The following is a 22,597-nucleotide window of genomic DNA, read 5'->3' as shown; positions in this document are numbered from 1 at the left end:
ACGGTAGAACACGCAAACACGTACAACAGCAACAGGAAGTGAGGTACACATACAGGCCCAAAGGACACAAAGTACAGCTCGCTTGGATGTGTCATATGAACGCTCTCCAAGACAACTAATGCATCATGTCATGTCTCTACATAATGACTCCGTTAAAATCAACCTAATTCAATCTCCAAGTCATAAGGAGACATTCTCATATCTCCACATGTGGCCCTTTTAGGGACAGGCAATACGGCGAGAGTTCTCTTCCCGTTCCAAATGAGATCCCCAGCCACACACTAGTTACCAATTGTACAAAACTGATTTCATTACTTCCCGAGTTGATTGCAGATAACCCTGTTAAGGATTATAACTGTACCATGAAAATTCCATCATTGATATAAAGCCAAAGAGAGATGGAGAGAGAGACAGGAGGCAGGATATAAGGAGGGAGGACCAGAGTAAGAAAGAGTGAATGCAAGTAAACAACAGAGCACTTGTAGATTCAAAGGCTCACGGTAATGTAAAATGGACTGAGGTAATGCCCGAGGACATCGCATGATGGAATATTAGGCAAATATGAAGAGACAGACGGAGAGGCAAACGAAGTTCAAGTCAAACATGACTCACTCACTGTCGCAATAGACCAGACAATGGGAGAGAAAGAGAAATATAATAAACCATGAAATATGATTAACTTCCAGGGGAGGTTGTCTTTTGGAGATTAAAGTACTCGCATGATTGCAAACTTGATTGAGTTTTATTTTACACTAAAAGAGAGTTCAATAATAAACATTAACAAAAACATAATGAATAATAGCAAATTTTTGATCTTTCAAATCCTTGTCTTTCACAGGGATTACACTGAATCAAAAATAAATATCAAAACACCTACAAACATGCTTTTATTTTGACAAGCTAAAAAAAATTGATTTACGAATAGTCAGCTTAACATTATTATTAATTATTATTAATAATAAAAATATTAATAATACACTAATAACACTACTAATCTTATTATTATTACTATTATTATTATGCTCACAGCAACAACTTTTATAAATTCACGAGCATATACTGTTGGGGTTCAATTGCACAGCAAATGAATTCTGTATGAAGCAAACTTGACCACACAAGTCTCATTTCTGAAACAAAGAAAAAACTCTTTGATATCAAGCAGTGGCTTACACAGAAAGAGCCAGAAGGCCGTGGGAGACTGTCACAAATTGAAAGTGAAATCATACCGGGCTCAAATAAAAAATTGTTCCCAGCTAATTGAATGTAGCAGCGGGTATCAATACCTGCACAGATTACTAATGAAGTCTTACTGGAAAACTAAGGAGCAAAGCTGAGCGAAGAAATAGTAACTGATTACATCTCCACATTCACACACTAATTTCTTTCTCTCCTTTTACTAGACACATGAAGTACTGTACCTTTAAGTGTCTGTTTTATAACTTCATCTCTAACAAGATATTGCAAGCAATGCGTGTTTGTACATCTCGCATGATCAAACATTGCATTGGCTGTTTAACATCATCTAACTAATGGCGCAAGGCAATGTAGTCTTAAGCTGCATCTCATTTTATATAAATTTGTGCACTACCAAAGGCCTTGATGTACTCAACATTGAGACGCTGGTGACTCGACTATCTCCAATCTGATTAAATGTCATGTTAAAAAGTGTCTCGTATTTGATCAAGAACGCTGCTTTATAACAAACAATTACCAAAATCCATCTGGTATTATTTGTTTTGATTCTTTTCCATGTTGGTTGTTGCTGTTAAAAAGTAACCATTAGCAGAAAAGTACTTTTGACACTCTTCTTCATTTCTTTCGCCAAACCTCCCTCAGTTCCCCCTTCTGTTGAACGGAGCCCAACAGCTGGAGAGTCATTTGCCTCTTGCTTATAAGGGAGAAGATCTGTTTTTACCAATTGTTTATAGCTCGACTCAAAGACCCCATGTAGCGTGCCTATACTGTACAGCTCAGAACACTGTCCTGGGCCCCGTAACAAGGAGGTCCTTATAATCTATGATGTATTTTACCTATTGAGCCCCAGGGGTGACCCATAAAAACTGTGAGGTAACTGCTGTTATTATAGAAAAAAAGTTCTTTAAGTTAGAAAACTATGGCCAGTATTAAAATTAAAAGTTTACTGCAATAATTAGAACAAAACCGTTACCGTTGGCAATTCAAAATAGTAATAGAAAACATATACAGTACTAGACAACTAGAAATTTCAGTGAAAGCACAGTAGCGTACACAGTACTAAGTGGAATACATACTCATTATTTCATTACATATGTATTTGCAAAAAATGTTCGTTTACTTCAGTTTTTTAAATGTTCAGGATACTTTTCTTTTTTATTTAATTATTTATTGTTTTCAAATATCTGCTGCACTGTAAAAAAAATCCCTGAAAATTACCAGTACATTTTCCTTTATTTTACAGACATTTCCATTAATGCTAAAATGCAAATGAATGCAGTGCAAACTGTAAAATACAGGTAAAACAACTGTAAACATGAACACGGAAAATTCCTTCATATTAATACAGTATATTGTGCCCTATTTTTATGGCTTTTTTTAGAGTGTGGTGTTAAAAAAGTAACTAAAACATCATCAAGAACAACAATAACGATGTAATACAATACAATGAAAAAGAAGTCACAAACTATGATGTTATCCACACTAATGCATAAAACGCATCTTTTACTCTCTGTTTTGGCCTTCCGTCCACACAGAGACGGTGTTTTTGCCAACGAAAACTGAGCTTTTTGAAAACGCACTGGATACATTTGAAAATGCCATTTTCGCGTTGTAGCATGGATGAGGAAAACGCACTGTTGCCAACTCATTTTCAGGAGAAATTGCTAAAGGCAGGTCAGTTTGTTGCTAAATTACGTTGTGATGTCATTGCGTAATGACGTCATTACGTAACTTTGCAAAACTGAGAAAATACACATTTGCTGCTCCCAATTCTCCTACTTATACTATGCACTAAAAGTATGTACTGCTGTTTTTGTTATGGAAAAGTATTTACATTTTAGTGTGTAGCAAAACAATATACACGCACTGGGACATACTAACAGGAAACGGAAGTGGCCGTTGTTGCCTAGACAAAATAGTGGCCATTAACTGTCACACAAATTAAAATACAGCTCTTCTTTCCATTTAAGTATTTATTCATTCATTGATTCATATGTAATGTTAACTTAATTTATTAGCATTAGATGGCGGACGATCACATTAGAATTATTATACCTTAATGAATCTTTAAACATATTGTATACTTTAAAGCTCTTCTCCATTTAGCTGGGCACTGTGACAGCTGACAGCCTTACAGCTCGTAAAGATCAATAGCAGATGTTCTTTCACCCCCTGAAAAAAGCGACTGTTTCCAAATCTGTCCTGGTGGACCGCAGTACTGCACAATGTGTGTCCCTCATCTGACACACTTGAGCCAACTCATCAGTTCATTAGTAGAGACCTGAATTGGATGTGGTTTTATCCAAAGCGACTTACATTGCATTATACAAAACATGAGGGAAACATATATGATAGAAACATACAAAATGTGCAGTACTGGGGTCCTCCAGGACTGGTTTGGAACCACTTGTCTACAGACTTTTGCAGCCAAACATACAAGTGACTGATGTGTATAAGAGAATATCATTGTTTTGTGTAATTTTTAGATAAAACGCTTGGTTTTATTATTTGAGTCACTTTTCAAAAGTTGACAGAAGTTGCCAAATAAATTTAGAAAATAGTAAAAACTTTTGCTAGGTGCTTTTTGAAAATAAAGTTGCCAAGGCAGTTTGAAAAGTTGCTAAATCTAGCAACTAAATTGCTAAGTTGGCAACTCGTCATTTGACGCAGTTGTTTCGGCTGCTCTCCAGTTTGATAGCATTCATGTCAGGTCGTACATACTTTAGATTACATTTTAGGAGACGGAATATTTAATTACTCACAGTTATTGTTTGGCAGCAGAGCGCAAGTTAAGTTTCGCTTTCGTTTTTGCAGCTTTAGGGCTCAGCATACTACATTCGAAATCGAAAAACGACCGTCTGTGACCTGACTTCGAACAAAATCTGGTCCAAACGACAATTCGTTTCACTAGTTCGCCGCATCAAACCAAACAGAACTCTCCGGGAAAGTTCGTGTTGGCCGGTAAACACCCTCGAGCCACCATTGGTCCACGGCCATTACGTAATAGGTGGGTGTGTTATGTAGCGCCACCCGATCTGTGGGAAATAACGCGTCATTTTATTTAGCTGAGGTGAGGTCAGGCATGAATGCTTTCGAATGTCGCGTTGCAGAGATGTGCCACGTGCGCAGAGGCTATTTGCATACGTCATGTAAACCCCGCCTCCCGAAACAAAGGGGTGTTGGATTGTTCGAAAACACTATACCATCTCTCAACGTTTTCGAGCTTCGTTTTACCCCAAAACGCAGAACGAAAGCGCAATTCGCCTGGACTATGCCGAGCCCTTTAGGGGCTGTGTCTACCGAGGCGCTTCTGCCGGCGAACGAACGTGTTTCTTCAATTGTTTCCAACGGAAACGCAGCGTTTTTTTGAAAACGCTAGCAGCTGGCGTTCTATTCCGCAGGCTCAGTGCTGGCGCCCAGCAGTTTTTTCACGCACAGCGTATCATAGTAACCAACGCGCCTCCGCTTGAAAAAAACGCCTTTCAAGCGCCAGCAACTGGCGTTTTCAGCTGCGGTTCATTATGTAAGGTCTTTATACACCTCTGAAGACAGTTATGTATATTATTATATTGCATTTCTCTCAATAGATCGTCCTAAAAATGACACGCAGCACCTTTAAGTGAATTTAAGGAGAAACACCTGAGACAAAAGTTTCATAAGGTCTCCAAAGTAGCATTCACTGAGCAACAACAACTTGCGTGTTCCATTTTACTTTGTTGCAGTCGGGTATATGCAGAGTTTGAAACAAAACCACTTAACAAACAATAATCAAAATGTGTCATTCCTTGCCCGGATGCTAATGTCAGATAATTACACAATCTACAATAATATAACGCTGACTATAAACCAGAGAAAAATGACACAATCCCATTTAATTGCAAACCGCAAAGCTGCGAACAGATCTCCACTGTCGCCTCTCTGGCTCTCATCTGCATATTCTAATCTCCAGGTATTTTCATTCAAGTACGCTGGCACCTTATTGGCACCTAATGTGTTTTTAACACACAAAGTAATGATGCCGCCTGCTCTGCAATCTGTTTCCACGAGTGACTGGCCAAGACACAGTATCTGTAAGCGCCCTCTCTCCTCCCCGCGCTCTTTAATGGAGACAGATGCATTTTTATTGCGCCTTTCGCGGCTCTTCTTTCCTGGGACGCGTCAGCTGCGTCGAGCGAAAAGGAAGGAAAAGGGAAAAGATGATTCTCTCCTTGAAGCGAGGAGGAAGAAAGGGACAATTTGCTAATTGGATTAGGTCCTCCCTGACTCAGTGTAGTAAATAATAATCTGCTGTCTGGTACAAACCAATGCCCTTGAGCTGCATAAACACACACAGCCTCAAATGAGTGGAAAAATGAATTACCGTTCGCCGTTTGTGATACAGTATAACCAGAAACACGACGACGCGTAAACACGTTTCGACACACGAAGGGCGGTTTTATGCTTTCCTCAAAAGAATGGTACATTTATTGGCTACCTTTGCAACATGCTTGATCATTTTTTTACTTACAAAGAAGAAAACATGAGAGAAAAGACGTCAACATGATGCTGTAGACTGTTGCCATGGTGTTCTGAAGGGTTTTTAGTCACGGTGTGGTTTCAAAGGTATTCTTTGTGTAGGCTTATTTGTCAAAGCCAAGGCTCCAGTCCCTAGATAAACGTTTTAACATTTATTTTATCTGTGAAACTTGAAAAGTCCAGTCTGTCAGAAGTACACCTCTCACCCCAAATGATTTAAGGTAATATTCACAAACATTGAACAGTTATGTGCTATAGTTTTAGTCAGGGTTTGTTGAAACCCTAACACTACGTTTGAGCAACAGTAGGCTAATCGACCATTAAAAATGTATTCGACCATTAACAATTCATTCATATTCATCATAATAATGTTCTTCCAATGTAGTCACAACAGTGGCCTGGAAGCATTTCAAAATGGCAAAAACACCACATATTATCATGGCTTTTTTCCAACAAATTCTGTTACCTTTACACACACTTTCCCAAGTCAGTGATCCCTGAATATTTCAAGTCAGGTGTATTGCGTCATGATTAATTGCTGTGGGAATTAAAACATAATATCAAGTCTAAAACTCCATGTCCTCTGAGGGAAGGTCACTCGAAAGTAAGTTTAGAGATAGCAAGGGAGTCATTTGGCTCTATCATTGATATCTTTGTCAGCCTCTTTCCATTAGGCCATGATAATGGGACTCGTGCCATGGCACTGCAAGACCCAAAAGCAAAACCGGTTTTCAAAATGGGCAGCACCCTAGAAAGCACTGAGTTTGGTGTCTCGCTCCACCATCAACAAAACGCTCTCTTTTAAAAACAATAAACGTTGCAGAGAATTTTACTGAAGTCATGACTCATGTTTATTTAAATAATTCTCAAAATGGTAGTAAGGAGGTGTGAATAAAAATATCCATGCTGGTTTATGCTTGTTATTGCCAGTTTGCTGTTGGTCCAGTCAAAGTTAAAATGTTAAACTAAAGCCTGGTGCCCTTTCAGCGTTCTCCCGGGTGAATAGTTCTTACAAAAATGAAAAATCTCTCATTTTATATACTACCTTAAATCCCACACTAGATGAAGTATTTCATATTTTTATTTCTTAAAAAGATCCATTACTATATATATATGGGTTCCAAATTTTCAAAGCTCTAAAAAGCACACATGCATCGACTTAAAGCACTCTATATCGGATGAGCACTTTCAACAAGTTGGTATGATTTATTAGGGTCTTCATGAAATGTAAATATTTTGCTTAAAAACACTCAATGGCTGTGTAAACAAAACCCTTTTTGCCTCGTCAAAAACAGCTAAGCTCACGGCAACCCATTTTGGTGCATGTCTCTTTAAATGATAATGAATTACAGCACACCCCACCCCCCTTCCGTCCGGCGTGTCAACACAACACATGTGTAGTACTGCCATGGCAATGGTTTAGCTAAATTATGTTTCCTGAACTCCTCCGGGTTAGTTTCGTTTTAAACGTCTTCAAATCATTCGTCCGGAGACTAAAAAATACATCACAGTAAACAGCGCATCCTAATGTGCTCACGTTGTGCGTGTATGCTCGCCTAAAATCCACGGAATGCGCACATGCAGATCTCAGCGGAATTACGTGGATTTTAGCGCTTGTCGTTGACAAGTTATAACGTTACACACACAACGTGAGAGCATAACTAGTATGCTGTGACAGATTTTTCAGCCTAAAGACAAATTATTTGAGACGTTTAAAACTAAACTAACCGCAGTGTTCGCCCCTGTTCATTAGCAAAACAAACAGCTTGCCGCAGCTGAACATATTAACGCACATAATGTATTAACATACATAAAGCTAAACTAGAAAGTGCCCATTTGCCAAATAACATATAAATATAGAGTAAGTTTAATACTGGCTTTGAATGTTCTATTTAGCCCGTGACTGACTTAGCTTTTACGTCACAACCGGAGCTTAATCTGAACGGCTCGATTTCTCACATGCTTGCAGGAAGAGGCTCATCAAAACAAACTTAATGGGATCTTGTTTTTCACGTTTTCTGGGTTGCTAGATGCACCGGGGACCCGATTATAGCACTTAAACACAGAAAATTTGGGATTTTCATCCGATGACTCCTTTAAATAAATAAATGCTAACAACTCCAGTGGGCAAATAAAACTCTTCCAAAGTGAAACAATAAGTTTGTAAGAGAAAACAATTCATATTTTGAGCACATTTAGCAAATATTTAATCCAAAAGACATGGATAAAATATCATGTAACAACTAGACATGTGAAAACCAAGATCTGAAGTTAGTGTCATGTTGCCATATTTGAGTTTAGCACTTCCGGGTTGTAATTTATTTTATTAAGCTCAATATACTGCATTAATTGCTTTCTCACACGCATCCATGTTCTTCTTTAGAAGATATTTCCAGTACTAACACATCGGAGTCATTTGGATTGATGGATTACTTGATGGATGTACTGTATGTGCTTTTTGAAGCTTCAACATTTTGAACTTGTATAATTGATAAAGATTCTTATAAAGAAAAATCTTGAAAGTATAGTTCAACTAAAAATGACAATTTATTCACCCTTTACAACACTTTCCTTAAAGCGTATATGCATAATGCATTATAAAAGTAGTTTTATTTATTATTTAGTGACTATGCCTTGCACCTTATAATGCATTGTGATTAATACATGTTAACACTTATCAATTCATTGTTACACTTTGCATTTTTAATTTGGTTATAAGTCTTTACAATAACATTTAATGTATTACAACACAGATTATGAACAATTATAATGCATCATACCCTTTAATAACCCTTTATAATGCATTATACATAAAGGTTTTAAGTAAAGTGTTATCCAACCCTCTTGTCATTTCAAACCTGTGTGACCTTTGTTCTTCTGCAGACCACAAAAGAAGATATTTTGAAGAATGTTGGTAAACAAACAATGGTGGCACTCATTGACTCCTCAGTGGTTTTGTGCCCATACAATAGAAATCAATGAGTAATTTGGTTACCAGCATTCTTCAAAATATCTTCTTTTGTGTTCCATAGAAGAAATAGTCTAATACAGGTTTTCAACCACATTCTTTAAGACAAAGTCATGTATCTGTGATGGCATTCTCCTTGAGAGGAATAAGGTACTTTGGGATTCTTTACGGCATGCGCAAAATATTCACCCCATTTGTAGCTAAAGCAGGACGCACTCTAAAATAAATCTGCTCTTGGGCTCTGGGGAGGAAGTACATATTTGTCTACAAGATGAAGCAGAGCTCCATGTCACGACCTTCTATGGAATCAACAAGCCATAAATATTTACAGGCATGTCCTCTCCAAGGTAGTCTGGGGGCATCTCGAAAGGTCAGCCCGATGTGCAGTCAACATCCATTTATGCATTTCCACATAGAGACTGAACATAACATGTAACCAGTTTAACCTCTGAAGATGCTCTGGTTCAATATCACATGAAAAACGGGCTTCAACCGTTCACGGTGTTCCGCTTTACTCTGTTCTGTGGAGAACATATGTGACGGAAGAGTGAAAATTGGCAGAAGATGATAGACGGACGGGCTCAGCGTCTGTCTAGAGAACACTGCATCCTCAATAGAAAGAACAAATATTACAAACTGTGGGCAGCAACCGTCAGAGCCAATGAGCAATAATCAGTATTGAGCGCAAAAATTTCTCCATCGACGTGTGCTCGTGAGAGACACGCGCCACGTGGCCTAAAATGCCACTTCTTCATTTCAGTCTGTCTGAATGAGGCTGCAATTTATTTACCAATTGGAAAAAAAGAACAGCCCAAGAAAAAAGAAGACAATAAAGTAACCCAGGCATCTCTCTTTCAAAATGATTTATGGAGAAGAATATGCCTATTCCTTTGCCGATAATAAGAAAATACAGCAATAAATCTACAAAACGTCAGGTAATTTTGTTATCACCTTGTCGGAAATCTGAATACATTATCTTTTGAAGTGGCCCGAGATGGAGACGCTGGTGCGGGGGAAATATCGCCAGGGTCAAAGGTTAACGGAGAAAGAGGACGGCACAGAGGGGTGCAATCAAGATCGCAATTACCCTTTCGCAGCTGAACACGGGCGATAATCACTTTGAAATATGCAATTCTCTATTTGCGTTTTGTTTGGGCTTATTTCATTCGACAAGATTAATCCTCTACCAAATAGTGGCGAAATCGATTTTTTTAAACAATGTCTGCTTGCTAAGATTGGACAATCTCTTACGTTAAAATGTTAAAGTGTGCAAGAAACACACCAAGAGAGAACATTGAGTGCCACAGAGCAAGAACATAATGTGACGAGGACAACACAGGCCGCATGGTGGGAAAAACGGTTCTATTGTGAGCTGTTTGTCGGGCTAGTGTTCACATCGAAGGTGAAAATGACCTTCACGGTCAAAGCGCGCGTTGCAATATATTTTGACACGCCACATTGACAAAAGCCGCTGCAGTAAAGTGCAAGTCTCTGTTTGTTATATACAGTGGTTCTCTTGATGTTTAAGTATACGTGTATTCATTTATCTTCTGTGTTAAATATTCGTTCCACATTGTTTGTCTTTAATATAAGTTTGTAGGCTTTCTGCAAGTCCCCATAAAGTTAATAAATCCGCCATAAGAGTTTACAGAGCCCTGTTTACAGTGCACTACAGAAAAGTGTTTTGTGTCAAAAAATATATATTTAACATACAGTAAAAATAAATAGATTAATTATTTTAAGTAGATTATAAATAATACAACAAATAATTATAAATATTTAAATACTAATACATAAATAATCATCCTGAAACGATTAGGATTATTAGTAGGACTAATAATTTATACATTATAACTTGAAACTCTTTTTCAATCAATTTTGAGTCAGGTGAGACATTATTTCTGTGAAGTACAAGTTGCTGGCTTTGTAGTTTTCAAATTGGAGGTTCCTTCCAGCATGTCACAGACATAGACAGCAAGCTGCTCACTAGGGTTTGGAACGGAGCCTAAATGTGTGCTTGGAAAGTGTAGACAAGCAGAACAGGAGAGAATGGTCGAGTAATTGCTTCAGAAGTCACAACTGTTAAGGAGAACACCACAGTCTTAAAACTGAAGAATGAGTCAAGATTCCTGGCCGGGTACAGAAACACAAAAGAAAGAGAGACAGAGGGAGGTGTCTATTTGAAAAATGCGCTACGGTCACGACGACCAAATTTGCATGATGAATACGAAATTTATTTGCTTATTAACCTCCCACGTTCCACATGAAGCCCCAAAGTGTCTGAACGGGCTTCAACAATCCATCAGCCCCAAGCCGAGGGATCTCAATGTTATTTTTTCCTTCAGCGTTTCCACACGTGAACTTGTGGAGAGTTGAGAAGATGGCAAATAAACTGGGTTAAATCAAAACACATGCATATAAAAAGGCCTTTAGTATGTGAGGTTTCGAAAGGGTCGAGGTTTGACAGGTTAGCATGATCCGTTTACTGTACATCACTTTAGGGGCAAAAAGCATCTTTCCCAATTTAAAAAAAGGATTTTTAGAGGGCTCATATTAAAGAGACAGTTCACCCGGAAACGAAAATTCTGTCATCATTTACTCACCCTCAAGTCCAAATCTGTATAAATGTATTTGTTCTGATGAACACAGAGAAAGCTGTCACAAATAGTTTTAAAGAAAAGGTAAACAAAAGTACACTATGTACACTTTTGTACTGTACTTTCAGTGCTCGGTCACACATTAATTTTGTACTTAATGTACTAAACATTCTACTTCTATACTTCTATTCATGGTGTCTCAGAATACTTAATATACAAAAAAAATGTTTTTAGTACTTCTTAAGTACAAAATTAGTGCATACAAACATATTACATATAGGCCTATTATAGTGCACTTTTTTCACCTGGGCTTGGAGGTTTCAGAGAACACAGTTATTTTGCCTAGTAGTAAAATAATCTTTCAAACTGCTTCAAGAAGTGTCTGAGGACTCAATTTGTTCATTAGAACTCATGCATAACCATTACTCTTAAAGGGGTCATATGGCGCAAATACGTGTTCTTCTGTGTCTTTGGTGTGTTATAAGTTGCCCATGCATGTATTAGACACGTAAAATTGCAAATATTAAAGTGTCGGAACAAAAGATGCATTCTATCTAAAAGCGAATGCTCACACAGACCTGCCTGAAACGCACAAATCTACGTCAGTTCGTGGTATGATTTGACTAAGACCACCCAAATTTATACGCAAGTAAGGTGGGCGTACCTGTCAGTACAATTGAAGAGGAACCTGATGTTCCAAATATGGTAAGAGGCGTTACATTTCCGTCACACGCTTGCAGTATTCGACCAATCCCTATGCATTGGTTAACTGGCCAATCATAGCACACCTCGCTTTTCAGAGCCATGAGCTTTGTTAAAAATCTGCACCTTTCAGAGAGGCGGGGCAAAGAGGAGATACAAATATGCACGGTATGTGCAAAATACAGCCTTTTTGAACCTTAAATCGTGTATACACATTGCATTACATCTAAAACAAACGATATATTCCGTGTCATATGACCCCTTTAATACCTTCCAGAGATTTTGAAAGAGCAACACCTGAGCAATGAAATGTTTTCATTTGAACCAGTTATGAAAGTTGCAGCATGCTTTAAAAGAAAAGCTTTTACTAAATTAATAACTGAAACCAACCGAATAACTGTTGTGGACAGAATGTAACAGTAAAACGCTTTATTAATTTCATTGAATAAAAGTAAACATAGCCTTGAAGAAGATAGAATGTACATACTGCAGTAAATTAAATAAACCCAGAAAAGTTTGGGGTAGGAAAAGAGTCATTTCCAATGAAATATAAAGGGTTACATGTGACAGCAAGTAATTATGACACTATGACAGCGATTGCTTCTTTCGAGCGTTTACATATAATATTACACACCAGCACATACAACATTTTTAACTAACGTTTTTTTCAGCAAGAGCCATTCTGTGCCTGCTTTCCTGTAATCTCATCCGGCCAAAATGATTCAATGTGAAGGGAAGAAATGTGCTGATATTAAACAGTTCTCTGATCTTAAGGTATATTAAGCCATCCTGATTGAGACATTAGTTCTCATTTCCTTTGAATATTCTCAGATAATTGACACGAGTGTGGCAACAGAGATCTATGTGTTCCATTAGGCCCCGCGTTACAGGCTCCACAGATGCCTGTTTGTCATCCACATTTCCTGTCGGCTGAGGCGAAAAGCCCAGAACGCGCGGCCGTTAATTCATGTAAATTAATGAAGTGTCAAAGAAATACGGCTGTCAGACCAGAACTGTCAGATACCTCTATCCTTGAAAGCTCAGGGTGTGGCTGACGCCTGTTTGCTCTTCACAACCAGGGAAAAGCGCTCATGCCTGTCGCTGTGTTATTGTGTCTGAAATGTATAAATAAATGATACAGGCAGAGGTCTAAGGATAACATATATGCAGCAAATATTCTGATGTTCAATTCTGGGCCCTGTCACAGGTTCATTATATCTAACCATCTTATCTTCCCATCTGATGCGTTTTTCTCCCCTTAAAGGAGCAGTTCACCCGTAAATGACAATTCTGACATCATTAACTCCCCCCTTACGCTGTTCTCTCTTTAATTTTTGTGTAGAAAAGAAAGCCTCTAAGTTTTAAGAAAGGAGGAAAATTACAAAGGTTAGGAATGACATCAGAGGTAAGTGATGCACTCTGATTTTTTACGTCTTCACAACGTCTTTTCAACCTCGTGAGCATTATGCTACAATGCACTGCTTTTTGAAGATGACACGTCATGTTAAAAATAGCATCTCAGGAACACTGTATTCCTATTCAGTTACCTTCTGAAAAATTCATTCGACATTGGGAAAGTTCACATGCCTTAGGGGAATGCGTTTCATGTCCGACAATAATTCAGATGCCCATATTTGTGGAATTTCCTTTGATAAGACTAATCGATACACACATCCAATTGATTCAATAACACTTGGAGAGAGCCATCCATTAGGACTCCCATTCATCTCAAAGGCAGTCACTCGGAATTACACAACCTGCGTTTTGCCATCTTTGCTTTGTGGGCATCTAGTTCTGAAGTCTTTCTCGGCCAATCGCTCAAGCCGCAAATGTCACATGACTGATCACTCTGGACCTGGAGAAAAATACTACAAATAATCCTCCCCGTGAAAGAACTGTAACATCAAAAACCCGACGAGAAAAACATAAAAGCCCTCCACAACAAAACTGGCCACATCTACGATAACATTTCAGCAAAAAACACAATGATCTACTCTTGATTGGCCGCTAGTGTAGAAATGCCCATTTTTGAGAGAATTTTGTACTTATTTCAAAGTTGTACAAATAACTTCGAATAACCCCCTGTGTAAGGCTTAAATAACAGCGATTTACTGTTGTTCGTGTCGCACACGTGGGAGCGTTGCTTGTTTATCAGTAATTTGCGCTATAGGCTGTTTTCTTTCAGAACACTTTTGTATTTTGGTTTATTTTCCTCATTACAAAAACATTTATTTTGTATTTTAAAACGCAGTACCTCCCATTTCCAGGATGGATCAATCAATGACAACGCCAAAAATGCGCTTTTACAACACAAGGACGAGCTTTCCCGGTTCACTTATTAACGTTCACATCGTTTGCCAGCTAACGCAGAAGTGACTATTGCTTTCAAAAGCATTCCTGCGTAAAACTCAACGTTTTACCTAATAAAGCATCACCATCCATAACCCCTCCTTCATAATGCTGTGAACAGTGCTTTGTTTAGTTTAATATAAGACTGGCCTCTTTCAAGAACCCTTCGGATATTATTTACATTCCTTGAGTTTGTCAAAAGAAGTTTCATTTCACAAGTTTTCACTTAAATGTAAATGTCGTGACAATGTACAAGACACAGAAAATAAAAGACGCTCGTTTCTCATTAAAGGTGACGAGTGGTGCGGAAGATAGTATCCGCCGTCGTAGTCTTCCTCGCTGCATCTTCACCTGTGAGAAGACGATGGCAGAGAAGCTAAGGTGGATTTGTTGATGTAATCCCCATATTAGTGCCACTTCATTTGAGCCCTGTGCACTAAGCCCAGGTAGTAGTTACATTTAATGAATCTCTAGTGTCCCACCTCCCTAAGCAAACAGAAAGAAAGAGATAGGCAGGGTGGGGGGGAGAGAGAGAGAGATTGAGAGATATTTGTGTGGCAGTGTTAGACTGCCATCTACTGATTGTAAAGAAGAGTTAAGGAAAAACATGCAGTATAGGTACTCACACACGTACTCACACATTCGGCCTTTACATATACTGTAATAAAAATATATATTTTTATTCTTAATCTAATTTATAAAAAAAAATTAAATTATAAAAAATAAAATTTTTACCTGAACTCGGCATCTTTCACCAATAGCGTCCCATTACACTTTTATAATTACTAAAATGCACAAATGCACTCATGTTTTATTCATTTAATTATGTCCTCTTGTGTTGCAAAGAAAGAAATCAGGGGGGGGGGAGTCATTGCCTAAAAAAGAAAAAATGTAAATGGTCAAAGCATTTTCAGCGTACGTTTTCTTGTTTTCCACTGATCTCTGATCTTTACTGTATAGACTAGAGACATCATTGTGGGTAGCATTAAAATAGATTTATTATAATCATCAATGGCTACAGAAAAAGGCAACCACACACATGCGGATCCACCAACAACACAGCTGGATTCCAGTATTTTTGAGTGGAAATAGAGATTCTCATTTTAGCATGTAAAGTGGTTTTGGTAATAGTCACTGTGGTATTCAATTAATATGGCTGCACCCTGGAGAAAGAGTTCTTACCAACAGGTGAAAGAGAGGTATATAAACAAGCTTATTCTAAACTATATGCTTTATTTTTTCCCCCATAAAGGAACAGTTCACCCAAACATGAAAATCCTGTCTTCATTTACTACCCCTCAAGTTGTTTCAAATCTGTATAAATCAATGTCTTTGTTCTGTTGAACACAGCGAAAGATATTTGGAAGAATGCTTGTCACCAAACAGTTCTTGGCCACCACTGACTACCATAGTAGGAAAAATTGCTTCATAAATTTCTTTACGTTAAACACAAAAGAAGATATTTTGAAGAAGGTAGGAAAGCAAACAGTTCTGGGGTTCTTTTGATTACCGTTGTCATTTTCCTACAATGGTAGTCAATGGTGACCAAGAACTGTTTGGTGACAAGCATTCTTCCAAATATCTTTCTCTGTGTTCATCAGAACAAAGACATTTATATAGATTTGGAACAACTTGAGGGTGGCATGGCAGAGGCTGACTTATTCGCATTCATGGCAAACTCACCTTAAACTGAAACTGTGTAGATAACACCATCAAATAATAACTATCTTGTTTACCTGTCAACAAATCTTTGCAAAGGTTAATGGTTAAACAAAATACGATATCTTTCTCAAAATGTAATGTGAAAAAAAAAAGTTTGTAATCTTTGTGCTCTCTGCCTCTTGCAGTAAAAGAACATCTCTGCTCCCATGACAGCGGCAAGGTCAAGCTGAGATAATTGGGACCTAACTGCCACGTGTTCGCAAATGCTCCATTACATATCGCCATGGTAATACTGGATCAGGAGATGGGGTGGCTCGATTATTTTAATTCAATGTTCAGTTTCTTACAAAAGTGAGCTGGAAAACCTCACCTGGAGAATACCCACAATGCACAGTGATTTCAGATTCACGGACTGCTTCCACACACACGACAGGGTTTCCACAAACAATACAAGCCAACAAGTAGACAGACACCGCAACAAAATTCAATTAAATGCTATAATAAACTAGTCCATTGGTCTTAAAATCAATATTATCACATTTTTTGTTTTAAATGGATAGTTTACTCAAAAATGAAAATTCTGTCATTATTTGCTCACCCTCATGTAATAGACAATCCCAATACAACATCAGGTACAATTACAAAATGACACACCATTGTTTTACCTGATATCAAAAGGTATCATCGTCATCGCAGCTCTGTGCCTTCATAAAGCCAGCAGGAAACATTCAAACAAGGTTGTCTTGTTTCTGTATCTAAATATGATCTTGCAGTTTGATCTTATAGCAACTGTAGATTCGGTTTTGTCGGCGTACAAATAATGAGAATTCTAATTAGATGACACCATCAGAGAAACTGTGGCCTTGGTTGTATCTTATTAAGAGGCTCAAATCCTGGGGGAAAGACCGTAGGCTTTTTATTGCCGGGCGAGAGCAGATCAAAGCAAATTATGTCGGAAGACAAAGCAAGATGACAACATTATAATGATGATAATCAAATGAAACATTATAACAGACAAACATGTCTCCGTTTAACCAGTACAGTTACAGGAAGTGTTAATTATGGACAACCTGTAAGTTAACCAGTCTAAGACAAGATATCATACAAGACACAGAACAGAGATTATTGTCTGTAAGACAACAGTATTTTTAGAATAACATGCTACTAAACAGTTTATATTACACAAAATAGAATTTCACTGGTTTCTTGACTGCCAATAGCCTATTGCAACACAAAGCACATTGTTGTTGTTGGCACAAAATATAACTTTGCTGCAAGTAACGCCTTGTAAAATGCAGTCTGGGTTGTACATGATTACCTAGTGTAGACTAGTTTATGGTTCCAGAAACCCGGGACATGCAACATGTCCATGTTGGCATCTGTAAATATGCCAACATGGTAGCTTTTGCCAGCTAGCTTCTGCCAAGCATTAGACGAATTTCCGCCACAAATACAATACAATTTGGAAACGTGTTTTAAAGTCTCTACGCCAACCTCTGCGCCGTAACGTTTGTTTATGCTGTTGCTTTGAAACGGTCTATATGGACATCGAGTCAAGATGTTTATTGTGGAATGTCAAAAAGGAGCCTCTTTAAACTACACATACTGTATATCATTTTTTACGCATTGCATTGATAAACATTATCGTCCCCCAGAGCTTGTCTTTCTCTTATTTCCTGCTCTAGCTTGTTCTTTTATCTTAATCTTTCATCTGCGATTTACATGCACTTGCAAAAAGGGGGATGGCAACAGCACTCGGTTACCATGCTGAAGCTGTCCTTTTAATTGCAGTTCTAGGACAATCATCAATAATTACGAGGTACTCTGAGCGAGTAATTAGCAGTGTATTGTCTTCTTTGATGTCTTTTCATTTCTAAAGCAGTTTAATGAAGGAATACCGCATGCCCGTGTTCGTGTTTAGTTAAGCATGATAAACTCTATCACTAACCACACTTTAACTTGCTACACAGCGATTAATTAATTCACTCTTAATGAAGCAATTTAAACATGCAAAACAATAAAGCTTTAACATGCTATTACCAGAAACACATCGCACTTTAAGATGAGATATCCATTTACTCCTCAAACTGACACTTGAATTTAATACTCATCAGGGGCGGTTCTGGGGGGGGGCAGAGGGGACCAGTGCCCCTGTGTCAGCACACTTGGCCACCCCACTGGTCCCCCTAAATCTGGAATCGTTTCTGGAATGTTTTACCAAAACCGAGCAATTTCGGGTGCAATGCAGTTTGTCCTGCGGGTGGCAGTAATGATGCTTGTGTGCCAAAAGGAAGATTACGCAAGCAAGACGCAAACAATGTCGAGTCTGTGGCTGTGTCCCAATACGCCCTTTTCACATGACGTCACGCATCTTCCGTTCTGCCGCGAAGCAGTGTATCATTACTTCAGCTAGCACTCCAGTTCATAAGGTGGCGGTAATGCACCTATAAGCTGATTTGCCAACCGCCAGTAAAACTCAAGAAGAAGAAGTTACTTCCGCTAGCACCTCAGAATGGAGTTTACCAAGTGGCTTGCACATCTGCCACAAATACGGCTAGATGATGTACAACGTCTTGCAGACAAATTTTCGCTAACGACAAGATCAAAGCTAGAGAAAGGACACAAATTCTTTGTTGAACAGTACCTGTTTGATTATGAAGGTAAGTGTTTTGTTTTCTTTTTGTGTTAGCGAAGGTGCTAGGATAAGTACTTGAATACGTGTTCTGTCAGTTTTTTTCTCACTGTTGTTAAATTCCAGCACGACGGCAAAACGGAAGTTCTTCTTCTTCTTCTTCTTCTTCTTCTTCTTCTTCTTGTTTGTTGCAAGACGGATGTTATGATACACTGCTTTGCAAAAAGGCGGAAGTTAAGTGACGTCATTGTGAAAAGGGCGTATTCGGGGGCTGCGTGCTTTGAAGGCTGCATTTTAAGACCGATTGTATGGAATTCCAAAAGTGACAATATTAAAAATAAATAAATAAATACATACTCTTTATTAGGGACATTGCCGTAAAACATTATTCGGTCGAGATTTCTAAAATGTCTTTGCACACATGAATAGAAACTGCACAACAACAGGTCTGCTATGAGACACTTGGAAGAATACACTTGGACATGGAAGTGCGTGAAATTATCCACTAGTGATCACATTTATTGTAAATGCGCTGGATGTAGCTGATAAGAATTCTGTTCTGAATTCTGAAAGATTCTATTGGTGGGATGGTAAATCCTATTGGAATAAAACCCCAAACACACTACAAAGAGGAATTTAATTTAAAAATCTCATTCGAATTCTTTAGTAAAACCACAGCAACTAAAATACCATAGTTTCATTATACTAGCTATAGTTTATGTTTGTAGTTAAATTATGGTAATACAAATGGTAATAAATCCAACAAACACATGGCTTCTACACTTAACTATTTACAACAACCTTACTACTTACTGGTAAATTGCTGCTAAAACTGGTAAAGGGAATATACAAAATAAAAGAACACTGCTCATAAATACATATAGGCCTAGGGGGCTAATGAGGATAATTGGGCTAAATGATCATACAGGATTATATCTAAACGAAACATATATGTGCTAAACATATGAAGCTCTTAAAGGAGTTGCTCACTGCAAAATTTGCCCCCATTGACTTTCCATAGTAGGAATAAAAAAAACTATGGAAAGTCAATGGGGGCAAATTTTGAAGTGAACTACTACTTTAATACAACTGATACTGTGAGCTACTCAGTGTATTCAGTAGGTTGCTTCAGAGGCATAAGGTATACGACAATAAAACAATGCACAACTGACAAAGGAAATTTACTTTTAATACTGGAGTACTTTTAAAAGCACGTACTTCTGTACTTTTACTTAAGTAAGAATCTGTCTTTACAAGTTTTACTTGTAGTGGAGTAATATTTGACCAGTAGTAACTGTACTTTCACTCAAGTAAGGAAGTTGTGTACTTCGTCCACCTCTAGGGCTGGGCGATATATCGATTTTTAAGATATATCGATATATTTTTTCAACGCGATGCGGGATTAGACAATATCGTTAATATCGATATGGGGTATATTCAACTTGAAGCGGCTCTGTGGTGTCTGACATGCGCAGAGTGAGCAGAGCACTCTCGCTCTGCGAGCGAACTGGACGGACCCGCAATTTACATGTTGTAAACAAGTGGTGTGCAGCTGGATTAAATTATGTTGCGAGTCTTCACAAGAAATGCTGCGTGCATTTAACAGACTGTCATTTGTAACTGCAGTTTCGTTATCAGCACACTGAGGCGCTAAAAAGAGATGCAGAACAAGAGCCAGCCTGCGTTTCACGGCTGTTTGTTTTGCATCCAAGTACGTTTAATTTCTTTAAATTTGTTAAATTAACATGACGTACATCATTGTAATGTCTTTAGCTGTGCAGTTGGATCATTGAATCAGCGTGTACTGTACACAACGAGTTCGCCAGTATGAACGCACATTGCGTTTAGAACGACTTGCACTAGATGGCACCATGTTCAATGATATGTTGTAGACAAGACAAGCAACAGAACAAATAACCACCATGCAGTAGTCGAGAATAAAACAGACATGTAGCCTAGAGATTGTTTCTAAGATTTATTTGAATCATCGAACAAAACACCCAAGGTAATACGGTTTAATTTACGTGTTATATAAAAATGAATGTTTTTCACTGTGGAATTTGCTTTTTCTGTAGTGGCTAATTTTAGACGATAAAAAGATAAAAGATGTTCTTTTATTTATCCAGTTAACCCGTTACAGCAGTAAAACATGATGTTTGTGATATAGTAAAACAAACAACACTGCCGTGCATTGTAAGTATGAAATAGCAGTATATAGTCATATAGTAAAGATGAATTGTTTTGATTTTTCCCATGATTTTAAAGTGAATGAGCTGTGTTCTGATCATGTGCATTTAATGTACCTTAAATTATTTCACATTAGCGATGTGTACACAATTATTAAGAGTAACGATTGCTTGACAAGCCTGAGTTTTAACAGTTCCGTATGACATTAAATACAAGTCTAAGTTAACTGGAGCCAAAAAGTTGCTGTACTCCACGTTAATAGAAAAGTATTGAAATAGTTGAGAAATGAAAACGATGTTGTGTTTATATCCAGATAACTGCAGCTGCACCATTCACTCGTATGTCTTTATAGTCGGCTTTTGCCCTCACCAATATGGCGGCTGCGTTGACGTACGATCCAGCGGACAATGAGGCATCTAGTTAATATATATATATATATATATATATATATATATACACTGTATATGTCTATAGTATAACCCTATTGAGTTGTTTTGGCTTAATGAAGTGCTCACCAATGTAAAGAGGATCTGTCATATCACTTATATATTACTTTCTTCTTTTTTTAATAAAAAAACCACCCACATTTGCAGGCCAAAAATCCTCCTTTTCCCATATAGTGTTAAGGCTGGAATACAATACAAGACTTCTAAAGTCGGAACAGATTTTTAAAAAAACAGACATCATACACTTGCAGACTTTTTGAACGTTTGCATAGAAAACAATACATGATAAATCTGCAGACAGGCGCAGACTTTCTGCAACAACTCCAGACAGAAAATCTGGGCAAAAATCTGAGCAAAAGTCTTGTAGTGTATTCCAGCCATTACACGACCTAAAATTACTCTGGCGTCCCAAAAGCTCACCGACGCCATCTTGTGCGAGTATAATCACACCTGCAGCAGTGGCGATCTGTGAATGAAGCCGATATTGATATGTAAATTAAATATTGATTAAAAGAAGACCGCAGCGCTTATATTGACAACAATGTGGACAGACCTGACGACAAAATCTTACCTATCCCTGTTCAAGCACTCAATACAGAACACGAACGCGACTCTAGCCAGTATAAACATTTACAAATGAATGGAGAGCCCCATATCTAAACATATACTCACACAACTCCATCCACCGCACGTCCATTGCAGCAGATGTATAAATAATCCTGTTGTTCAGCTTTTCACGTGTTTGAGTTAAATTTCAGTACATTTAAAAGTCTCGCTACACCTGTCGCGCTGGTCGCAGTGTTGACGACGCGGAGAATTGCTTAAAGCTAATTGGCTTTTGAGTTTCCTCTCGCAATCATTGGTTACTTATGCGGAAGAGAGCAATTTTTATCTGTTTAATTTTTTGCGTGTTTTTAAGCAAGAAGCAACTTACAAGAAATTAAAATAGGAGGGCAAACGACGGAAGTAAATGACATCACATCATTGAGTAACGTGAATGTATTTATTCTGATGAACGTTCTGCTAGCATTGAGAGAAGCTAACGTTATTGATATCGGTAATAAAAACGCCTCAGAGCTAACGTTACCATGAAAACATTCTATATATTATATACATCTGATTTATGCATATAAGTAGTAGAATTGACTAAAATAACAGTAAATCTTTATCACTAGTTATATTTTGGAGGACCTTCGGCTTCGACCCATGCACCCAACCACTCGCCTGCCTGCTTCGACAGACCAGCAGAGGACACAACCAACCATTACCAAAGGTAAGTATGATTGTACATATGAAACAAAATCGGGTATGAAGTAAACAAACGGTTTTTGGGGGAAACTTTTTG

The sequence above is a fragment of the Triplophysa rosa genome, linkage group LG7 (assembly GCF_024868665.1).
Source record: "Triplophysa rosa linkage group LG7, Trosa_1v2, whole genome shotgun sequence".
Classification (NCBI taxonomy): Eukaryota; Metazoa; Chordata; class Actinopteri; order Cypriniformes; family Nemacheilidae; genus Triplophysa; species Triplophysa rosa.
Note: the sequence above shows the minus strand (reverse complement) of the source record.